General features: G+C 43.5%; 1 protein-coding gene across 1 annotated transcript in view; it reads right to left on the bottom strand.

Annotated features, from left to right (window-relative positions):
• MUSK (muscle associated receptor tyrosine kinase) overlaps positions 1-19,898 on the bottom strand; it is a 595,710-nt gene that overhangs the window by 56,363 nt on the left and 519,449 nt on the right. The window lies entirely within an intron of this gene.

The following is a 19,898-nucleotide window of genomic DNA, read 5'->3' as shown; positions in this document are numbered from 1 at the left end:
ACAAAGTACAGAATATGTGTGTCACAAAGGGCAAACATGTTTTTATCTGCAGCTTGTTTCTTCCAAGATTACATTTTCAGCCGATTAGCTGAACTAAACACCGAAGTGAATGTATTTGCCACTCACCTGAATTGCATGGGAGCATACTTTCAAAAATAGGGCTGTACAATGAGCTCCCAAAGGCAAACATAACCTTTAGCCTTTATTTGCTTTTTCAAAGAGTGCAAACCTAACTGAAGTTTTAAAGTCACTCTTGAGTGCTGGCAACAAGTGCATACTCATGGAGATCAGAGAAATAATGGTCATCATTGATGAAACTGAACTGATCCATAATAATGAAACTAAGATTTTATCTGGTGCGAATGTACAATGACAGATTTAATTTTTTGTGTCTAACAAAAAAGAATGAGCCTTCTATGGTGTTCTCAGCTCATTTGACTCCAGAAGGTCTTCCTGCCAAAATAAGATTACAGAATGAGGTACAATCAGCAGGAACCATTTTAAGAATGTTCTGAAAGATCTAGATTTTGGACTTAATGACAAATTTTGTGATGCCCCAGAGCTCCGTAAATCATGGGTTTCAACAGAAATGTCTGATGTTGTATTACATTTTTTACATCGTTGTTTAATATCAGCAAAGCAAAACATTTAAACATTTAAAAAACTAAAGTTCTTGAGTTCGGAACAGAAGATGACAACACTGAAGATGGCTTTAAAGATATAAGCGAATAAATGAACTGACAGGCTTATGCTTTGCAACTGTACTGTCTTTTTCAAATCATGTTTTATTAATTAATTCATGGCAAAAAGAAAACTCTGCTACACATGATGACTGCCCACGCAATCTGTGGTAAGTGCAAAAGAAGAGAGCTAATCACTTCAATGAATAGGATTTGTGTATCAACAAATTGTAATGACATAGCACGGAGCAGGAACTTGTTAGCAGCTCATGCTGTAAAATCTTGTGAATCCGGCAGCACACTAGTTCCAAGTCACTTTATCAGGAAAGGATTTACAATTGCTGTTCTTGATAATTTTGAAGACAGGTCTTCTTTGTCTGGTACATCCAGCACACATGATCCTGCCACAGTGCTTTTTCAAGACTGTACCAATGAAGTAGCTGCTGGAAAACAAGCTGTGTCAGCTATAGGCACAAAAAAATGAAGCTGCAAATTTGAAACCCAACTACCTTGCTAATGTGTGCAAAATCACTACAAGCCATGAACATGTCCCAGTCTAACAGGGAGCTTCAAAGTGGCTGAGGACATTGATCTTCTTCTACCTGATGCTGCGGTCAGCAAAGCTCATTTAACTGAATTTATCATACTGCTTATTCGGTGCGGACTGAAGATGAAGAAAAGGCAGTGTATACAGCTCTAACTTTCCAAATTGTGCGTGCTCAGCATGAAGACCAGTCCATCCTGCCAATTTTCTTCAATGAAGATGTTTTCCATATTGTAACTGCAATTTTTGAGAAATCCAGTAGAATTTGATGATCTTTATCCAATGATGGGCATTTTCCACTAGACAAAAGTTGCGTTGTGTTGTGCAGGAAGTTATCTCAGTGGATGTGGCATAGATATTGTACTTATTGAGGCTGAAATCTTTGGAAGGAAAACTGTCAGTCACTATTGAGCGGATCTCATGTTCATTTGTTACAAGGTCTGCTCATCATATCTAAGGCTATAGAAACATTGTGTTTGAATGCTTTTTGGAACAAGAATGGCAAATTAGGTTTTGCATATCTTAACTGAGAAGTGAAGAAGGTACAGGGTTCACTTCATTCAAAAGACATAATGCAAAGCCAGGCAATGTTCAATACACTCAGTTCAAAATCAGAAAACCTAGTTCGTAAAATGTGTCAAAATTGATGAAAAATCTGAACTTTGCACGTACTGGCAAAATGTTTTTACTAGAACTTTCATGTGTAAAACGTGGTATATGCTGATCGGGAAGGTGATTGGGATCAGCATGTGAAGACTGTGGAGTCAGTGACAAATGTGTTTCACAAATTTGACTGCATAAACTACCTGTGATATGGGTCCTGGTATTTGGGAAGAGTGAAGAAACTAGAGCTGGAAAAAACATTCCTCTACAAAAAATTCATCCAAAGACATTTTGTGGTGAAAGAAGGAAGGTTCAATGCTGTGGCTCCAGATATGAAACTGGAACAGACGATCCAGAGATCACAGAAAAGCTCCAAGGGAATTATTGGTCAGACACATCATGAAACTGTTGCTCACCCTGATTTTGTGGGAAAGAGATGGGAACGTTTTAATAAACATGTTCACAGCCTTCTTCATTTCATGCAGCAGCAAGGAAACCCCTTTGAAATGACCGAGCCTGTGTGACAACACAACTTCGTGACCAATCAATATATGGATAACAACATAAAGACATGTCTACAAGATGTCCCGGAACATGGATCAAAACTATACACAGAACTGAAGCATGAGAGATTGGTATAGAAAGAGAAAAAGCTGTCTGACATAATCACATAGAGAGATGGGTGTAGCAAAAGAAAGGGGTGAATTTATCAAGGACATTCTGTTGCAAGATGATCTTCCAACAAACACATTATTTGAGGGAGATGCTGTAACCAAACCAGTGAAGCACAAACTTGCACAAGAGTTTAAAAAAAAAAAAAAAAAAAAAAAAAAACTTTCACCTGAAGAATTTCAATTCGAAAATGTGTCCTCACTGAAAACAGCTGTTGTTGTGGACTATATGTCACAATTGCAAATCGTCAAGATTTCATTCATGCAAAACTTTGGTGAGGTGTGTTTTATAGATATCAAAGTCAGTGTGCACCTTGCAAGAACTGCCCATTGTCTTTCACAGTTATCTTGTACTATCTGTCAAAGAATGTGAGGGAATCAGACAAATGTCTACAAGTGGAACAATTGATGTAGCCTGCATCAAAAATTCGACACCTATACATGTGCAACTTGATAACTTCTAGTCATCAATATCGAACAAGATGAAGTTGGAAATGTTAACTTATCAAAACATTGATGATGCTTTAGTGAACACTGAATTTCCAATTATTGCAAGTGGAATGATTGTCATTGAGGAGTTTGTGCCTGCGGAGATATATTTAAAAGGTACGGGCATATTGTTCAAGAACTTAACAGCACAGTAAAGAAAGCTGACCTTTGTGTTGTGCCACATGTTGAGTGTGCTGCTCGAAATGGTTTTAATCAAGTCATGGTACTGTCAAATGACACAGATGTTATTGTGCTACTTAAATTTGTTGCAATGGATGTATGGAGGCGACACTGAGCTGGGAGCTTTGTGGGGGAGGGGCGCGGCATTGGAGTTGGGTGGTGGCCCAGCTCCGGAAGCATTCTTAGTGCTTCCGGGCTGTACGAAGTGATGATTCGACAGGCCTCGTCCTTATAAGGGGGTTGTGGTCGGCGAGCGGGTCTCTTGATCCCGCTTGCTGGACGTGAGCTGAAGGTTGTACGCTTAACTGCCCAATGGGGTACTGCAGACTTGGGCCAGTTCGGCCTCCTTCTGTTCCTTCTCTGTCTTTTTTGTTTCCCTATAGGTGAATGGACTGGCAGGAGGAAAGCACAGTCACGTAATTCCCTCAGCAGCAGGAGTCCACAAGCAGCCCAGTGCACCTCACTGGGAGCAGCTTGGGTTAGAGCATCGCTCACATGACCAGAGTTTTTATTGGTGGCTTCTCCGGTGGAGAGCCTGGCATTGCAGGTGAGGGGCCATGTTTGGCCGTAATTGTGGGCAGCTGGGCATAACTAAAGGGCCTTTGTTAGAACATTTTTAAGGTCTTGGGCTCATTTTGGGCTGATTGGCCAAGGCATAGCTGATTTCAAAGCCATATTAGTTGTTGTGCACTTGGATTTGGAGGGGACTCAGATATTTGTACTGTCTGGACAGTTTTAGTGGGTGGTAGGAGTAGTGGTCTTTCCCCTGTATTGTGCCTTTTTTGTTGTTTATCCCAGGCTTTAGTGCTACTTGCCAACTCTTGGGTATTGGGGTGTGTTTTCTTGAGGGGGTGTTGGGTCCTCGGTGGGAGCTGGGCAGCATGGTTAGGTATTGCATTTTTTTTTTTTGGGTTCCTTGCACCATGGCAGCAAACAAGCATAGGGGTCTGAAGCGCTCGCGCACAGAGGCACTGCTAGAGGCAATGATGCATAGGATAGATGCTGTGGATCAGGCCATAACATTGTTGTGGTCTCAATCCTCTGTCTCAGATGCGTTACCAGGCGATCATGCTGCCAGGCCCAGGCAGGCGGGGGTACATCCTAGGGAGGCATTTCCCACATTTACAAAGAGGGTGCGCGGACAAAAGGGTAGGGGGGTCAGTCTGAGGCTGGACTGGCTATCCCAGTTCAGGTGTCGGGCAGAAGGATATTGTAGGTCACTTGGCATACATATTACCATGGCTATCTGAGGTGGGTATGCTGTATGCCTTGCGGGTGGGGGGCCCATTGGCAGGGACAAAGGAGGAGGACGTTATGGACAGGGTGCTGTCATAGTTGTACTCTCACTCCTAGGTGAGACTGCTGGTTTAGGGATGACAGCACTTTTGTTTGTAGGTGACTAGGCCAATCCTACATCAAATTGCAACTGTAGGCCCAACCTTCCTGGCTCACAAGCAGTACCTCAACAAAAACTCAAACAGTAAAAGGTGATTTCTGGCAGCCTTATGCATGGACTATTGACTGCAGCATGTTAGGGGAGTCGTGTTGGAACAGAAGTTACAATTGTTTCACATTAGCAGTAAGTCTCAGTCACACACAGGCAATGAAGGAGATGCAGGAGAGTTTTCAATAAATTTATTGAAAAGGCTGCAATTTACAATAAAATGCATGAGCTGCAATGATTATGCATAATAAAAGAAGCATGATTGTAAAGATAAGTTGTGAAAACAAAGGCCCCCACCATCTTGTAATAAATATGAAATGTAAAATCCCTAGCATAGAGGACCTAATCTCTAACCTAACGAGAGCTAGGCGTGATAAACCTAATCTGCCAGTACCATGTCCATGAGAAGCGCCCCCAACCCTTGTTACGCTGGAATGAGGACTAGGTCAACCTCCATTGTGACACGAAGGCTGGGTCTGCATCAAGGTATAATGCAGCATAGATGGCGTCGATAGCATCTGGTAGAAATCCTTATGATAGTCTTGTCTGAGTGAGGTGTATTTATACAGATCTGCAGGTATGTTCCCAAACAATAGATAAGGGGGCAGGTTTGTGGTGGCAATTATGTAAACAATTCCCACAAAAAGTACATTATGTTCCAGTCACATATAAGTGGGAAAGGGACATGATGTGACACGGATAGTGAAGCCTTCACAAAGTGGCACTAGTAACGCAAATCAAAACATTGTTCTAACTCTAAACAAAGGCAGCCAAAAGGAATAATAAAATAAATAGGCTAAGACATAGCAGGCTAAGTAGGTCAAAAGTCACTAGGTCAGTGGGAGGCGCAGGCCTGCAAGCCAGAGGGCTAAGCTAAACTCCTGAGACCCATTAAAATTAAACAAGATCTACTACAGCGAAGCGTCTGGTATCACATCTAAACACCCTGAAGGGTGTCCAGGAGTCTCAGGGGAACATGGCTGGGATGAAGCATGGCGAGGGGGCGTAGGAGGTTGATCTTCCCTCATTGTCCTGCCCAGAGGTAAGTCGGGTTGCCCCTATGACAGTGGTATCAGACTAGCAATTGGGCAAAGCCCCAGCAGCAGTGAGCACTACTGTGATGTCTTCTTCTACCCAGGGAACCGCAAATTCAGATGCTGATCACTCTTGGCCCCTTACAGACCTTGGTGATATTCGCTCTGAGAGTGAGCACCATGGGCTGCATGTGCCGATTGGTGTTAAAGAAAAGATTTGAAAGGGGGCTTACATTGATGTCTTTGATCTTCTTGTTCATATATATCAGATAAAGATGAGGTTAACAGATGTAAAGAATACACTCATTCAAAGAAGTGTGGCCATTGGCCTCAAAAGAAGGTGGTTGAGGAGTCACTATCGAACTGGGTGAGGGCGTTCTCGACCTATCAGGCCATCCTAGCTGAGCATTTAAACAATTTGGGAGCCAAGTTAGCTTGTTATCAGAACAGGATTGTGAGTGTACATGATGAGGATAGTGGTATTGCATGGAAGGATTACGATAAGGAGTTTAGAAGGATCAAGGCAAATAAGCCTACTCTAGGATGGGCCCAGATCCATATAATCACATGGCTACAGTACACGAATCAAACACATGGGGTTGGAGGTCAGCCTTTTTGGGAGGGGTCAGGAACTGCCCTGGGAATTGCAGGGAGGGGGGTCGGCTAAGAGAGGGGCCTGCTGGGACTTCAATTGGTGCACGTGCTCCCGGCCACCGGGGACCTGCCAGTTCAAACACTACTGTTCTTTCTGTGGCCATGCCTCCCACCCCGAATTCAAAGTGCTTCAGAAGTCATGGATAAGTGTATCAAGAAACATGATTGATGATCTGGCAGGAGCTAGGAACGGTGTTTCGGTTTATGGTAAGGCCTTATCGCCTACTAGTTTGTTGACTATGGTTCCTTGACTTAATTCCTACTCCAGTCATGCAGCCATGCAGGTGCTATATGAGGGCTTTAGAGATGGTTTTAGGATCCCGGATCCAAGGCTACGTAGGCTCGACCCACTGTAAGAACCAGCTGTCTGTGAGGTCTAACCCAGAGGTGGCAGGGATTAAGATTCTTAAGGTACTGAAGTTGGTGCGGGTAGCGGGTCCCTTTGATGGAGTTCCCATGCAGGGTTTTGTTTGCTCCCCTCTAGGGGTGGTCCCTAAGAAAGAGCCAGGTGAGTTCAGATTAATCCATAACCTGTCGACGGCTAAGGGCCAGTCTGAACACAACTATTGATGGGGCCCTGTGTTCAGTCAGATATGCATCTTTGGATCAGGCAATTCAAATGCTGTGGGAGCTGGGGCCTGGTGCTCAAAATCATACATTGAATCCGCCTTTAGACTGCTACTGGTCCACCTGGACGACTTGCATCTCTTTGGTTTCCAGTGGGAACTGAAGTACAAATTTGATAAATGCATGCCAATGGGCTGCTCAGTGTCTTGTTCCTATTTTGCGAAATCTAGCACTTTCTTGTGGGTTTTCAGACACAAATCACAGCATCTATGGGTACTCCACTATTTGATGATTTCCTCTTTTTTGGTCCCTCTGGGTCTGATCAATGTAAGGGTGCATTGGGAGTCTTTCAGAGTGTTATGGGCGAATTTGGGGTCCCACTTGCACAGTCAAGATGGTGGGTCCCTACAACACAATGGAATTCTTGGGGATTGAATTAGATTATGTGGCAGGGGTGTCCAGGCTTTCAAAAGACAAGGTTGTTGCTTTCTCTAAAGCTCTACAGGCATGCGTGAGGGTGAAGGTGGTCACTCTCAATCAGTTGCAATGTTTGGCTGGGCAGCTCAATTTTGTTCTGTGAATCACCACCATTGGGGGCCCTTTTCTCAGTCAATTTTGTAGGCTGTGTTGGGGCTGAAGGTGAGACATCACCACACCAGACTCTTCAGTGAGGTCAAGCAGGATATGAGGACTTGGGAGTCCTTCTTGCATGACTTTAATGGGACGGTCGTGTGGCCCTGCCCGACTAGATGCAACGAAGAGCTGGGTCTCTTTACTGATGCACCAGGCAGTGAGGGTTTTGGCACTATATTTGATACGGCCTGGTGTGCCCAACTGTGGCCCACTGAATGGGTGCAATGTGGCTAGTAACTAATATTGGTTTTCTGGAACTATTCCCGATTCTTGCAGCATTGTCAATCTGGCCTGAGAGATTTTGCAACCAGTCTGTGATTTTCTGGTCTGATAATATGTCAGTGGGGGAATACTAAATCAACAGGCTGCTAGGTGCAAGATGATTCTGAGAGTACTGAAGGAAAGTGTGCTGCTGTGTCTGAGATTGATTGTGATTTTTAGAGAAAAGCATGTGCCTTGTGTCCTGAATAACACCCCTGATGTCCTGTCCCATTTTAAAATGCAGGTTTTCAGGTTCCACCACCCGGAAGCAGAGGAGTTCCAAATGCCCTTCCTGGAATATCTATGGAAGATTGGCTGCCACAAGGTCTGGTAGTTTTTGGCACCAGTCTAGCACCCAGGACAAGGAGTACTGATGAGGGGGCTTTCTCGGCCTATATGAATTTCCTTGGTCTGACACCTTGTCAGTCTTGCCATTTTTGGAGGTTCTGAGGGAGGAAGCATGCACTAGGCGCCACACTGCTGCAGTTTCTTTCTTTGCCTCACTGTAGGGGGTGCCTGATGGAATGAAATCCTTCCTGGTAAAGAGGACCCTTAAGGGTTGGCAGTGATTCCAGGGGACCAAACCAGATTCTAGGCACCCCATTGGCGTGGTGAAACTGGGAGCCATCTTGGGGGCTTTGGGGCAAAACTGTACCTCCTATTGGGAGGTTGCCCTATTTGAGGCGGTCTTTACCCTGGTATTTTATGGGGCCCTCAGACTGGGTGAATTGGTGGAGAGAAAGAAGAAGGACATACCAGGGGCGTTGCAGTTGGCTGATATTCATTGGGTGGAAGTGACGGGGTCCTTGGCGATCAAAATCCCTCATTCTAAGATGGACCAGGAAGGGAATGGTGACCACATACTTTTGCAAAGAGCTCCTGGTAAAATGTGTTGTCGGATTTATAATTTGGAGGTCTCTAGGTGGCTGTGTCAGTCGTAGGGAGGTTCCAAGGGTTCAGGTGCATGCAGGAGCTGCGGGGGTCACTGAAGTGTGGGTCATTGGCCACTCTTATGTCCGATGGGCAGGTGACCTGTTTGTAAGGAGTGCCTTTCTGTCATGCGTATCACAGGCAGGATACCACTATTCTTTCTTCAGTTGTGCGGGGTGCGCCTCACTCAAGTAAGGCTGGTGCTGGACTAAATGCTTCCTGTAAGTTGCTCACCACCGGGGGGGAACGGGGTGGGCCATTTTGCATCTTGGGGGTAATGACTTGGTGCCCCTTGGGTCAGTGGCAGCTATTTGAGTTGGTGTTTTCAGAATTTGACCAGGCAAGCACCACCTGTGGAAATTTCTTTGCTAACCAACCACACATGATCCCCCAATTGCAGTGGACGTGCAGCCAGTCAGTTAAGGCACTCACTGAGTCGGTAAAGAGAATTAATAACAAGTTGCCAAGTTGTTTAGACCACCAAGGTTAGCTGTCATTCCACGGCTTCTTCCTCCAGAATGGAGTGCATCTTTCCCGGGTGGGCAACAATATGTTGTTGGAAAACTTTCTGGATTGGTTGGTCCATTGTCCTTGGTAGGTGAATGACTGTGGGAGGGTGAGGCCAGATAGTCGACCTACTATGCTGGCATGTGGCAGGGTGAAATCTTGACTGAGGGGACAATTAGGATGGTATGGTAATTGGATCCTCGAAGGGGTGCTGGCTGGGAAGTGAGGATGACATCCAGGGGTGCAGGGGGGTTGCGAGTGGTCACTGGCATTTGGCCCCTAGGGCCATCCACCCGGGCATGATCAAAGGTCTTAAAGCTAGCACTGGCCTTGGGGCGGGGTGCCTGAGGGTGGAGGGGGCACCTGAGGTAGGTATCCTGGCAGGCAGATGGGACCCCATCTACAGGGTGTACCCACAAGTCAGTTTGGGAAGGGGTAGGATGATCCCCTATGGAGATACTACCCCTTGGTCTCCTAGCATGGGGAAGGACATGGACTGGTGTCTTAGCCATCAGTCATGATCTCATCCACAAGCACAGACATCTGGCTACGCAGGAACAAATTGATTCAGTTAGTGATAGGATCAACTGATGTATTAGTGTACTCTCTTAAGGCTAGGCATCTGAAAAGTTGTAAATACTATGTGAATATGATGGGGATTATTGTGTACAGTTTGTTGATTGATTTATGTGTTTGTTGTTAATAAAAATACATCCGGGGTTTATGACCCCTAAACTCAAAAAGTTGTAGTTCTGTGCAAGGCATTGTAAGCTTAAGCAGGGGGCCTCTAGGGAGTGGAGAAAAATTTGGGGAAGGCATCGGCAGTACTTGGCCATGTTAATCCTGCTTCAAATTCAATACAAGAAACCTGACCCAGAGATGCCCAGTGTTCTAATCAAGGCACATACCTTACCGAAGATGACATAATGAGCAAAACTGGAACAAAGCTTGGAGCTTTAACTGCTGAACTTTTGAAGTTTGTAAAAGGATTTGTTCAGACAGAAGAAGAATGTGACTTTAAAGACGTAGAAAACACACCTTGTGCGTGTGTGGAAAACAAATTCTGACTATTACACATTTGTCAATCTTTGGTACAGTGAGTTCACAAGATCAATCCTGCTATGTTACCTGCCACCGATGCCATATTCTGTGCATGGATACCTTTAAAAAGCACTCTACTTGATCAGAAGATTTGTAAATGTTTTGCATCATACATATGTAGAAAGATCTGTGTGAATTTTGTTTGGAAGATATTCATGGAGTGCTTAAACCTATGAAATGTCTAAAGCCTCCATCCACATAACTTACACATGCATGTACTTGCAAAACCTGTCCTACAAAAAAATTTACTTGTTGAAAAGCTCTTCTCAAATGTTCAGCATTCTGCAAATGTACCAAGAGAAACTGCAGACACAAATAAAATGAACTATGAAAATGTGTCCAAAACAGGAGTGATAAACATTTTTTTCATATTCAGCTCATAAACATTGTTTGTTGCATACACAAAAGGATTAAAAACCAATATTATTTGTTTCATTTCTATATATGTCTCTTCTTCCTCTATTATAGCAGCTATTTTGGAAAATTAGTTCATAAATCCAACAACAGTCCATTCTTTAATCACAGATTCTTGTGTACAATGTAATTGTGTAATATAAAAATCCCATATAAAAGTAGAGAACAGGTATATACACTATAATATGTCCAAAGAGGACAGCACTTACTAATCAGAGAAATATAGTACACAGAACATTAAAACAAGTCTGGTATTGTCCTTGGGAAACACTACTCATACCAAGGCAAAACAAGAATATAAACCAAGAGTGCAACATAATGGTATTCCCATTTACTCTGGCCAGCTACTCTAGTTGTAAAATAATTAACAGGCATTGATATATAATTGGGGAATGTGATTGTCCTGTATTCACCTATAAAAAGATTAAAAGCATAAGGGATTATATGGTTAGAGGATACAGACATCAAAGAAAACTAGAGACCATTACACAGACCTGGGGATTACCAACCATAGGCCATTTCAGATGTGGCAGATGTGTTGTAGGCAAATATACGCGTAACACCATAGAGACAGAAATAGTGGGATCAAAAATACAGTTGAGGGGTCGCTCTTACTGTAACAGTAAAAATGTGATATATTTGATTTGTTGCCGATGCAAATTGATGTACCCAGGAAAAACCACACAGATGATCAAGCAAAGGATTTGTCAACACTGAAGCTACATTAGATGAAAGGTGGAAGGAACACATTTGGTGAAACACTACAGTGATGCACAATACACAGAGGATATGATACAGTGGTACGTCTTGGAGAGTGTAAGATATCAATACAAAAGGGGGAACTTAGGAGAGCTGTTGGCGACCTGAAAATGCGGGTGGATGGAATGCTTAAAAAGCAATGAAAAAGGAATTAATGACATATGTGAATTAAGGGGAATGGCAGCCACCCTGCCACTGTAGGTGTAGAATGCGTGCATCCTAAACTTCATATGATCAGACTGACGTTAAATGTAAATATGTGAATTTGCAAGCCACCTTGCCTTTATAGGTGTTAGAATGTGGAAATCACGGACTTCACCAGATCAGCCTGATATCATATGAAATTGTGTGTATCGGCCAGCCAGACTAGCAAACACTAGTAGCATGCAACGTGGTCATGAACAACATTTTCTGCTGTGTGATGGTATGACATATGTGAAACTCAGGATTTAACAACCACCTAGTCATTTCTGTGATAGGGTTGTCTTTAGTTTTGTATTTTATATTTAAACCACATTGTTTAACCATTTGAATCTGCTATTCCGGTCTACACATGATGGGGGAGGGACGAATTGCTCTAAAAGTTCCCCCATTTAGAACTAAGCGGATTGATACATTATTATATTTAGGGAAATGCCTAGTATTGACCCGGCTGGGCCATCGGGATCTTCAGGTTCACACACTAGAGGCGCACTGTTAAGCATAACACCAGAGAACCAGCCAATCAGGCTGACTCATACCTATCCAAGATGGCCACAGAGGTTAGCAGTCTTGTACACGGAATGAGCCACAGGAGATAATAGTATGTCTCTCCCAAAGTGTTGGGTTTATCCTTTGAGAAAAGTAGAGGCAGACTGCGTGCTGTGGCAACACGGCTTGGAGGGAGCGTGTTACCAACTCCTTAAACACAAATGGTTGAAAGAGTGGGCTGCGTACTGTTTCGACTAGGCATCCAGATTAATTCTGGCATTTTTTTGGTAGGAGAGATGCATTGCACTCGCCTTTATATACAAAAAGGTGACAGAATGGATGACCTGTGCAGGAGCTTACACTGCCTGGGCTCGTGATGGCAAGCGGTATATAAATGCATGTGAGTGATGTAAGTCATGTTTACGAGTTAACTGAGACTTGAATCCACATGAAAGGTGGTTTTATAAGTTCTTACATACATAGTATACAAGAATTATGGTATACTCAAAGTGGGCAGAATACCATTGTGTGGATATATTGACCCTTACATGGGCTGGGATATGCTAACTGGGCACATGATGACACACAGCTAACCAACTGCATTTGATAGAGACTTCTTTCATAATTGGCCACATTGGGGGGGGGGTGTCTTTTGAGTTGCTCTTCAGTACGCAGCATGTGCAATAGAATTAAAGTACTATGCCTCAACTGCACCTCAATGAGGGGTTTGTTTTCAGACAATATAATGTATAAAACATGTGTTTTGTCAGACTCAAGGGATAGCAAGAATGTGGTATGGGCAATTCCCACTACACTATAGCCTGCAGTACATACTATTCTCCTTTCTTAGGCTGTTAATTGATTAGATGGACCATGACCTACTCATGGCTTGTTGTATACTATTGTACCCACTTTCTGAACTTATTTAACAGGTTTACTCTAGTGTGGATCCAGATAGCCAAGCATGTGAACAAAGTATACTGCTGGGAGGTAAAGTTGTGGTGTACTTTTCAATCCTATTTTGAAACAGATTAGTCTGTTATTAATAGTAAATTGACCTCTTTTTAAACTCTTGCCCTGATAGGTGAAGTACCAGATGGCATTTCCTGCCCTGAGTAGACCCTTGCACATTCTCTACAGGGACGAAACATCAGCATTTTCACACGTTATTGTCTATTACACAATTAAATTGGAAACCAGAAACTGTGATTAAAGAAAGGGCTGTTGTTGCTTTTATAAATTCAAATAGACCTCCCACATGTATATATGGATCACTGTAAAAGTTGTGCAATATCACACACTTGAGCACTGCACCGTTTGGGCTCTTGATTTATTAAAGCTGTTGAACTATACCTTAGTTGGAGAATAACTGTTGATCAGGGATTAGTTTAAAGAGCTAGAGTAATAGTGACCATAAACAAAACAGTAATATCTTTAACATCATTTGGTCAGGTTAAGAGATATTCAGTGGGTGAGTTGAATAAGTTACTTACCTTTGATAATACTCTTTTTGGTGGACAATATATCTAATCAGAGAATCCCCACCTTTTGAATATCCCCAGGCACTGGACTGGATTAGGAAGATTTAACAGCAATGATCTCTTTTGTTGGTAGGTGGTGCCATGTGGCACTGCATTGACTTTGTTCTGCCCTGGAAGTGAATTAGAGCTACATAGAAGCAAAACGCCTGTGCATCAACATCATTTTTGTTCTCAAATTTGTCGGCACTCTCGAACACAACGCCAAAAAAATAATCACAGGTACTAGCATGCAGATCTCTACTTTTGGGACCTTTTGAAATGGAGAAAGAGGAGATTCAACAGAATGGGGGGGAGGATGGTGAAGGACCTGTGGTTACAGTAGCTACCAGAAAGAGGTTTACCAAAGTTAAGTAACTTGTTCTTTTAATGGATACTTATGATTTCAGATTCCTTAACTTTAGATACCAAAGCAGTACCTCCCAACATGTTGGGTTGGCAAAATGGCTCAATCGCCCTTCCCATTGGGCCTGGCAGTCAAGGTAGAAGTGCTTTGTGAACATGCATATCAGCATCTGACAGATATCAATGATAGGCACGCCACTTGCCAGGGCACTGGTAGCAGCCTTAGCTCTGATGGAATGGTCTTTCAACCCCTCCGGAGGCTTCTTCTTGGCTAGTGTGTACTAGCTTTTAATATAGAGGACTTTTTGCCTTGACAAAGTTCTTTTCGGCACTGCCTTACCTTTCTTTGCCCCAGAGAACCCTATAAAAAGCAAAGTGTTCACCCAATAGTCTTTGGTGAGATCGATGCAAAGGTTTAAAGGTCTTTTGGGATTCAGTAAATGAAGTCTTTCATCCACATTTGAGGGGTGAAGGGAAGCAAGAACATTGGGAGAGAGATGGACTGTCCAACATTACAAGCAGTCACAACTTGACAAAAAGGTTGCCCTGAACCACATCAGCTATTTGGGGGAACAAGATGGTGTAAAGTGGCTGCACCTACAGATCCTGGAGCTTGCTCACCCAACAAACCTAAATAACTGTGACGAGAAACAGGCTACAAAGTAAAGAGATGTAACAGACAGCTGTAGTTTGGTTCAAATGTCGTGATTGTGAACAAAGTGAGTAACAAATTAAGATCCCACTGTGGCATCACACAGTGTTATAGGAAGTAAATGAGTCAAAACCTTTAGAAAGCTCATCACAACTGGTGATTTGAACAAGGATAGCAGGTCTGGTAAATGTAAAGAAGCCAAAAAGGCTGACAAATATCCTTTACCGGTGACAGTGCAAGTCCTTGCTAGGACAGAGATAAAACAAACAAGTTGACATCTACAGTCTGGCCTGTAATGGCTCAATATTGCTGGTGCCACACTAGGCAACAAACTTTTCCCAGCCTCTGGCATAAATAGACATTGTAGAGGGTCGCTAAGGAGCCAGGATGACATTTCCAACTTCAAGGGGAAGATCAAATCCAGTAATTTGTGATTGTTTTATTTCCCTATACGGAGGTGCAGATTGTGCAGGTTCAGGGGCAGGTTCCTGCCCAGCTGCTGTGCCAGGAGATCCTCCTGAAGCACTAGCCTGACCCATCGACAGAAGCTTATGCCCAGAATTTACAAGTACCATTCCCTTCTTGCCCAATCTGGAACCTCTAGGATGGCGTGGTCTCGGTCGTTCCTGATCTACTTCAGGACTTGGAGCAAAAGAGGCAGGGGCAGAAAGATGTACAGGAGTCCTGTGAACCACTCTATACAGAATACGTCTTTGAGAGGCAGCCTTCTTGAAAACTCCAACATGCAAATATTTCAACACTGCATATTCATGGCTGTGGCAAAAAGATCTAGCCAGAGTTTTCCCTATTGCTGGGTGATATCCTTTGCCACTTGGTGTGCAACCATCATTTGTGATCTGCCAGTCTCCACAAGCTGAGTTCATCCACCCTTGTCTTCTAAAGATCTCACCAGGTGGTTCACAACCGGGGAAATGTCCCAATGCTCCAGCCTGCTACAGAGATGAAGTGCCTCCTGGAACAGGATCCAAGATTCACCGTATGCTGCTTGTCGTAGTACCACACGGTGATGATGTTGTCTGTAAGAACTTGATACAGCCCCTCTTTGCTGGATGGTAGGAAGGCTTTCAATGGCAGGTTAATGGCCATCAACTACATTGATGACCATTCACCTGGCCATTCAAATGGTCCTTGACGGAGACTGGTTCCCACATCACAGTCTCTGATCTCCACTTCTCCCAGGATCAGTCACTACCATTAGTTCTGGGTGGGGCAGGGAGAGGGGTCTGCCAAGTGTGGTTGAGCAGCTTTCACTGCAGATCTTTTGCTGTCTCCTCTGATAGCTAGATGAAATTTGACAGGTTCTCCAAGAGCTGGACCCAGTAAGATTTCAGGATCTTTTGCATACCCCACATATGCCACCTGGCACAGTTGAGGGGTAGGATTCAGTAGACCAAGAGGCCCAGAAGCCAATAAGCCACTTTCACCAAGACCCAGGATTGAGCTGTAACTCTGGGTTCATTTATTGTTCTAGACTCGATGTGATGGAGGGCAGGACTGCAGCTGCACCATATCTAGAATGGCTACAACAGAAGGGAGCCTCTGCAATGGAGTTGTGTGACTTTGGCAGGATGATTGGGAACTCCAACGATGTCAGTTTTTTTCAATTGTTTGGAGGTGGTCAACAGCTGTCTGTGGCAAGCCTCCCTTCAACAGCCAGAAATTGAGGTAAGGGAAAACTGGTATCCCCAACATCTGACGTTGTGCAGAGACCACCAACATCCCTTGCATGAACACCTAATGGGCACTAGTAAGACGGAAGGGGAGCATCACAAATTGAAAATGCTCCTGCATACCTTGAATTGGACGTAGTGTCTGTAAGACTGCATGACTGCCACACAAAATCAGCCATTCTGCAGGTCGAAAGCCATCACCCAGTAACCTGGATCCCGGCCAGATAAAACCTGGGCCAGAGTGTGCATCTTGAATTTGTCCTTCTGTAGCATAGCATTCAGAGGGTGTTGATCTAAAATGGTGCAAAGGCCTCTCTCCTTCTTTGGGATAAATAAGAAGAATTAGCAGTAATACCAGCCAATCTCTATTTTCGGGACCAGAATCCACTCTATGTGTCTTTTAGCCAAAACCGTCCACACTTTTAACAGCAAAATAGACAGGCTCTGCTTTGAAAGATTCTCTGATGTGGACGGGATGTGTGGCAGTTTTAAAAGGAATGGCAGATAAAAGCCTTGTTAACTGATCCGAAGAACCCACCTTTTGGATGATATCTGTCACCAACCTTGGATGAAGTATCTGATCCTGCATTCCACATGGTGTTGTGTGCCACTAGAGGCAAACAAACCACTTGGAGGCTGTTGCCACAGGGTTGGTGGGGTGGGAGGTGCTACAGGGTTAGAAAAACCAAAGGAACATACTATTGGCTTGGCTCACTTTACAACATTTCAATGTTGAATCAGCCTTCTCATCCAACAGGTGAGAACCATTGAACAACAGTGTTCATCAGAGAGGCTTGCATGTTCCCGGAGAAGCCTGTGGATGTCATCTGTGGGTGCTGCTGAAGCACCACACTAGTTCAACAGCTCTGCCCATGCAGTCAGTAGTGACAAGCTACCAGACCATATATTTTCTGGCATCCTGACCATTCCGGATGGTTTGAGCCAGGTGAGTCCAAAATTATTTGTGGAATGCCATCAATATCTCATCAACCATATCCATAAGTACTAGTCACGTGAACAGCCTTGGAAGCAGAAATGGGTCTGTGTCCTCGACTTCGAGTGGAAGTAGGATTTCTGAAACTTGTTTCAGTAATTGACGGTGTACAACTTTGCTTTGTGCTGCTGGACTGCCTTCAGATTAATTAGGGCACACTCCTTGCATGACGGCATGGTGTGCTTAATCCAAAAGTGAGAGGCACACCTTGTGGGGATCTGTCACAAATATTTATTTGGGACAGTGCCTACAGGGCTTACATCCTGTAGTTTTAGGAGGTGACATAGTGGCACATTGAAAAAAGTAGAAGTTTATGAAAAAAAACTCTTCAACTTATGGATAAAATGTTGGATCAGCCTCTTGATCCTTGTATGAAGGCATGGAACAAAAGGAAGTGATCTGGGTCGACAGGGGTTGTGATTATCTGCAGCTTCATAGTCACTTCCAAGGCAGACTGAAGTCACAGTGGAGCTTCATGGCACCACCTAGTGATGTGCTGGGACAATGTTGTTTAAATTTGAATCCAGTCTGGCACCTGAGAATAATACTTATAACAGCAGACTCCTCACCTTAAGAATAATCAGAAAGGGTTATATTGCACACCAAAACTAGGGAATTTTATTTTAGTTTTAGGTTTTGTATCACAACCATAACACTCCTTAAGCTTATGTTTGTCAAGGGGATTTTATGCTTTTCTTATTGTTGGTTACTTATTGATGTTAACAAAGAAGGGTAACTTCCACTAACATAGGTTTGCCAGTGAAGTATTGTGGTTGTGTTATGATAGGCAGAGTGGGCAGTACTAGAAGAAAGTTCTAGGAACTTGCTCAAGTATAACAGGCACAGCCAAAGGACAGGCCTACCACCCGGTGTCTATTCCCCCCAGATTCTGCAGGGCATCGCTTTTCAAAAGCTACAGTGGGCTAAAGGTGCAAGGGGTGGCCTTCAACAAAACCTGCTGCCCCAGGACTCAATTAGGAATGGCTTTTGACCACACACAGGCTTTGAGTACATGATATGATATTGGTTAGCTACTTGTTAACTACTGTATTCAATCCTGTATGCTCAGATTTAACTGGCCTTTAGCCTTGTCTCGAGCATGTAAGTTGGAATTTGCCCATGACCTTCAGCCAGCCCCTGCCACCATCTCCCAAAGCACAAATGTTTCTGTCTCGACAACATGGCTATGGTGCAGGAAGTATGCTCTAGTTAAAGCTGGTGGTCAGCCTGCCCACCTTCAAGAGGCCATAGGCCAACTATCCACAGTTGTTAGAGTATTAGAACACAAAACAATTATTCACCTGCTTAAGAAGCAAAACACATTTTCCAAAGAACCATTAGTCTACAACCATCCTTCCTACAATAAGATCATGAATGAATGTAGTGGCCACTCAGCAACCAAAAGACATTTTAGAAGCTCACTCAGTCTTTCATAATCATCACTAAGCTTTCTGGCCTACATCAAAAAATACATTTTTATGCTCCCTGACATGTGACAGCTGGCTAGCCTGAACATTTTGAATCTGCCAACAGATTATGACAATGGACTATAATACACTTTTGAGCCACATGGAAAAATAACAATAATGAAAAGAACAGCATTCCAAATGATGCAATTGTTTATCACTAACCAAAGACAACATTTTGTTTTCACATCCACTTCTCCAAAACTGATATAGTCCCAAGAGGCTTTTCGCTGTTTCCCCTGCACGTCAGTGTCTAAAGGAGTCCAGTAGCAAGGAAACTGTGCAACACCATCAACAATTCAAATATATATTAACAACACCCAAACCTATGAAAAGCCACAGAACAGCCCAGAGCACAAAAATGATTCTTATGTAACTTAGACCCATCTTACCTTAACTAAACAATAGACTTGGGCACATCAGTGGATCAAAGATGCATATATTACTTAGAAAAGGCAGCTTCTAAACAGCCCTTTCAACTTGTATAACTGATACACACTCGCTGCTGAAACCAAGGTACTCAGCGGAACTGGCAGTGGCTCTTATACAGTTCCTATTATGATGCAGCATCATAGCCTATGCCAAAGCAATAAAGGTGAGATTAAGAAAACAATGATGTTGGATAACGACTTGTTGGACCTTACTGATTATCCATACCATTGTACATATAATCCTTTACACTGCTGGGAGCAAGTGTCATTTTCTAAGACTCTTGGAAGAAAATTGCTGTATCACCTCTGAAAACAGACTCTTGCTGCATACAGATCTTGTTGTTCTAACCTGATTAAACCCACTACCTTCACAATGAAGAAGCATGAATGTAAAGTAAAGCCAGGGTCCTTATTTCCCTACACTGTTTCAAGAAGCCCTTAAAGACAGCCTTCTTCAAGAAAGACATTATAGTATGTCCACCAAACACTTTGGCCACCCGCCCTCCCCTGCTTTCAAGGGATTAAGCCCCACTCCCCACAAGCAGAACCACACGCTGTATCCAATCTAGATTTCTGAGGTAGGAAAGCATGATTTACAGAATTGCATTAATTGGCAACTT

Source organism: Pleurodeles waltl, chromosome 1_2 (assembly GCF_031143425.1).
Source record: "Pleurodeles waltl isolate 20211129_DDA chromosome 1_2, aPleWal1.hap1.20221129, whole genome shotgun sequence".
Classification (NCBI taxonomy): domain Eukaryota; kingdom Metazoa; phylum Chordata; class Amphibia; order Caudata; family Salamandridae; genus Pleurodeles; species Pleurodeles waltl.
Note: the sequence above shows the minus strand (reverse complement) of the source record. Positions and strands in the feature narration are given on the sequence as shown.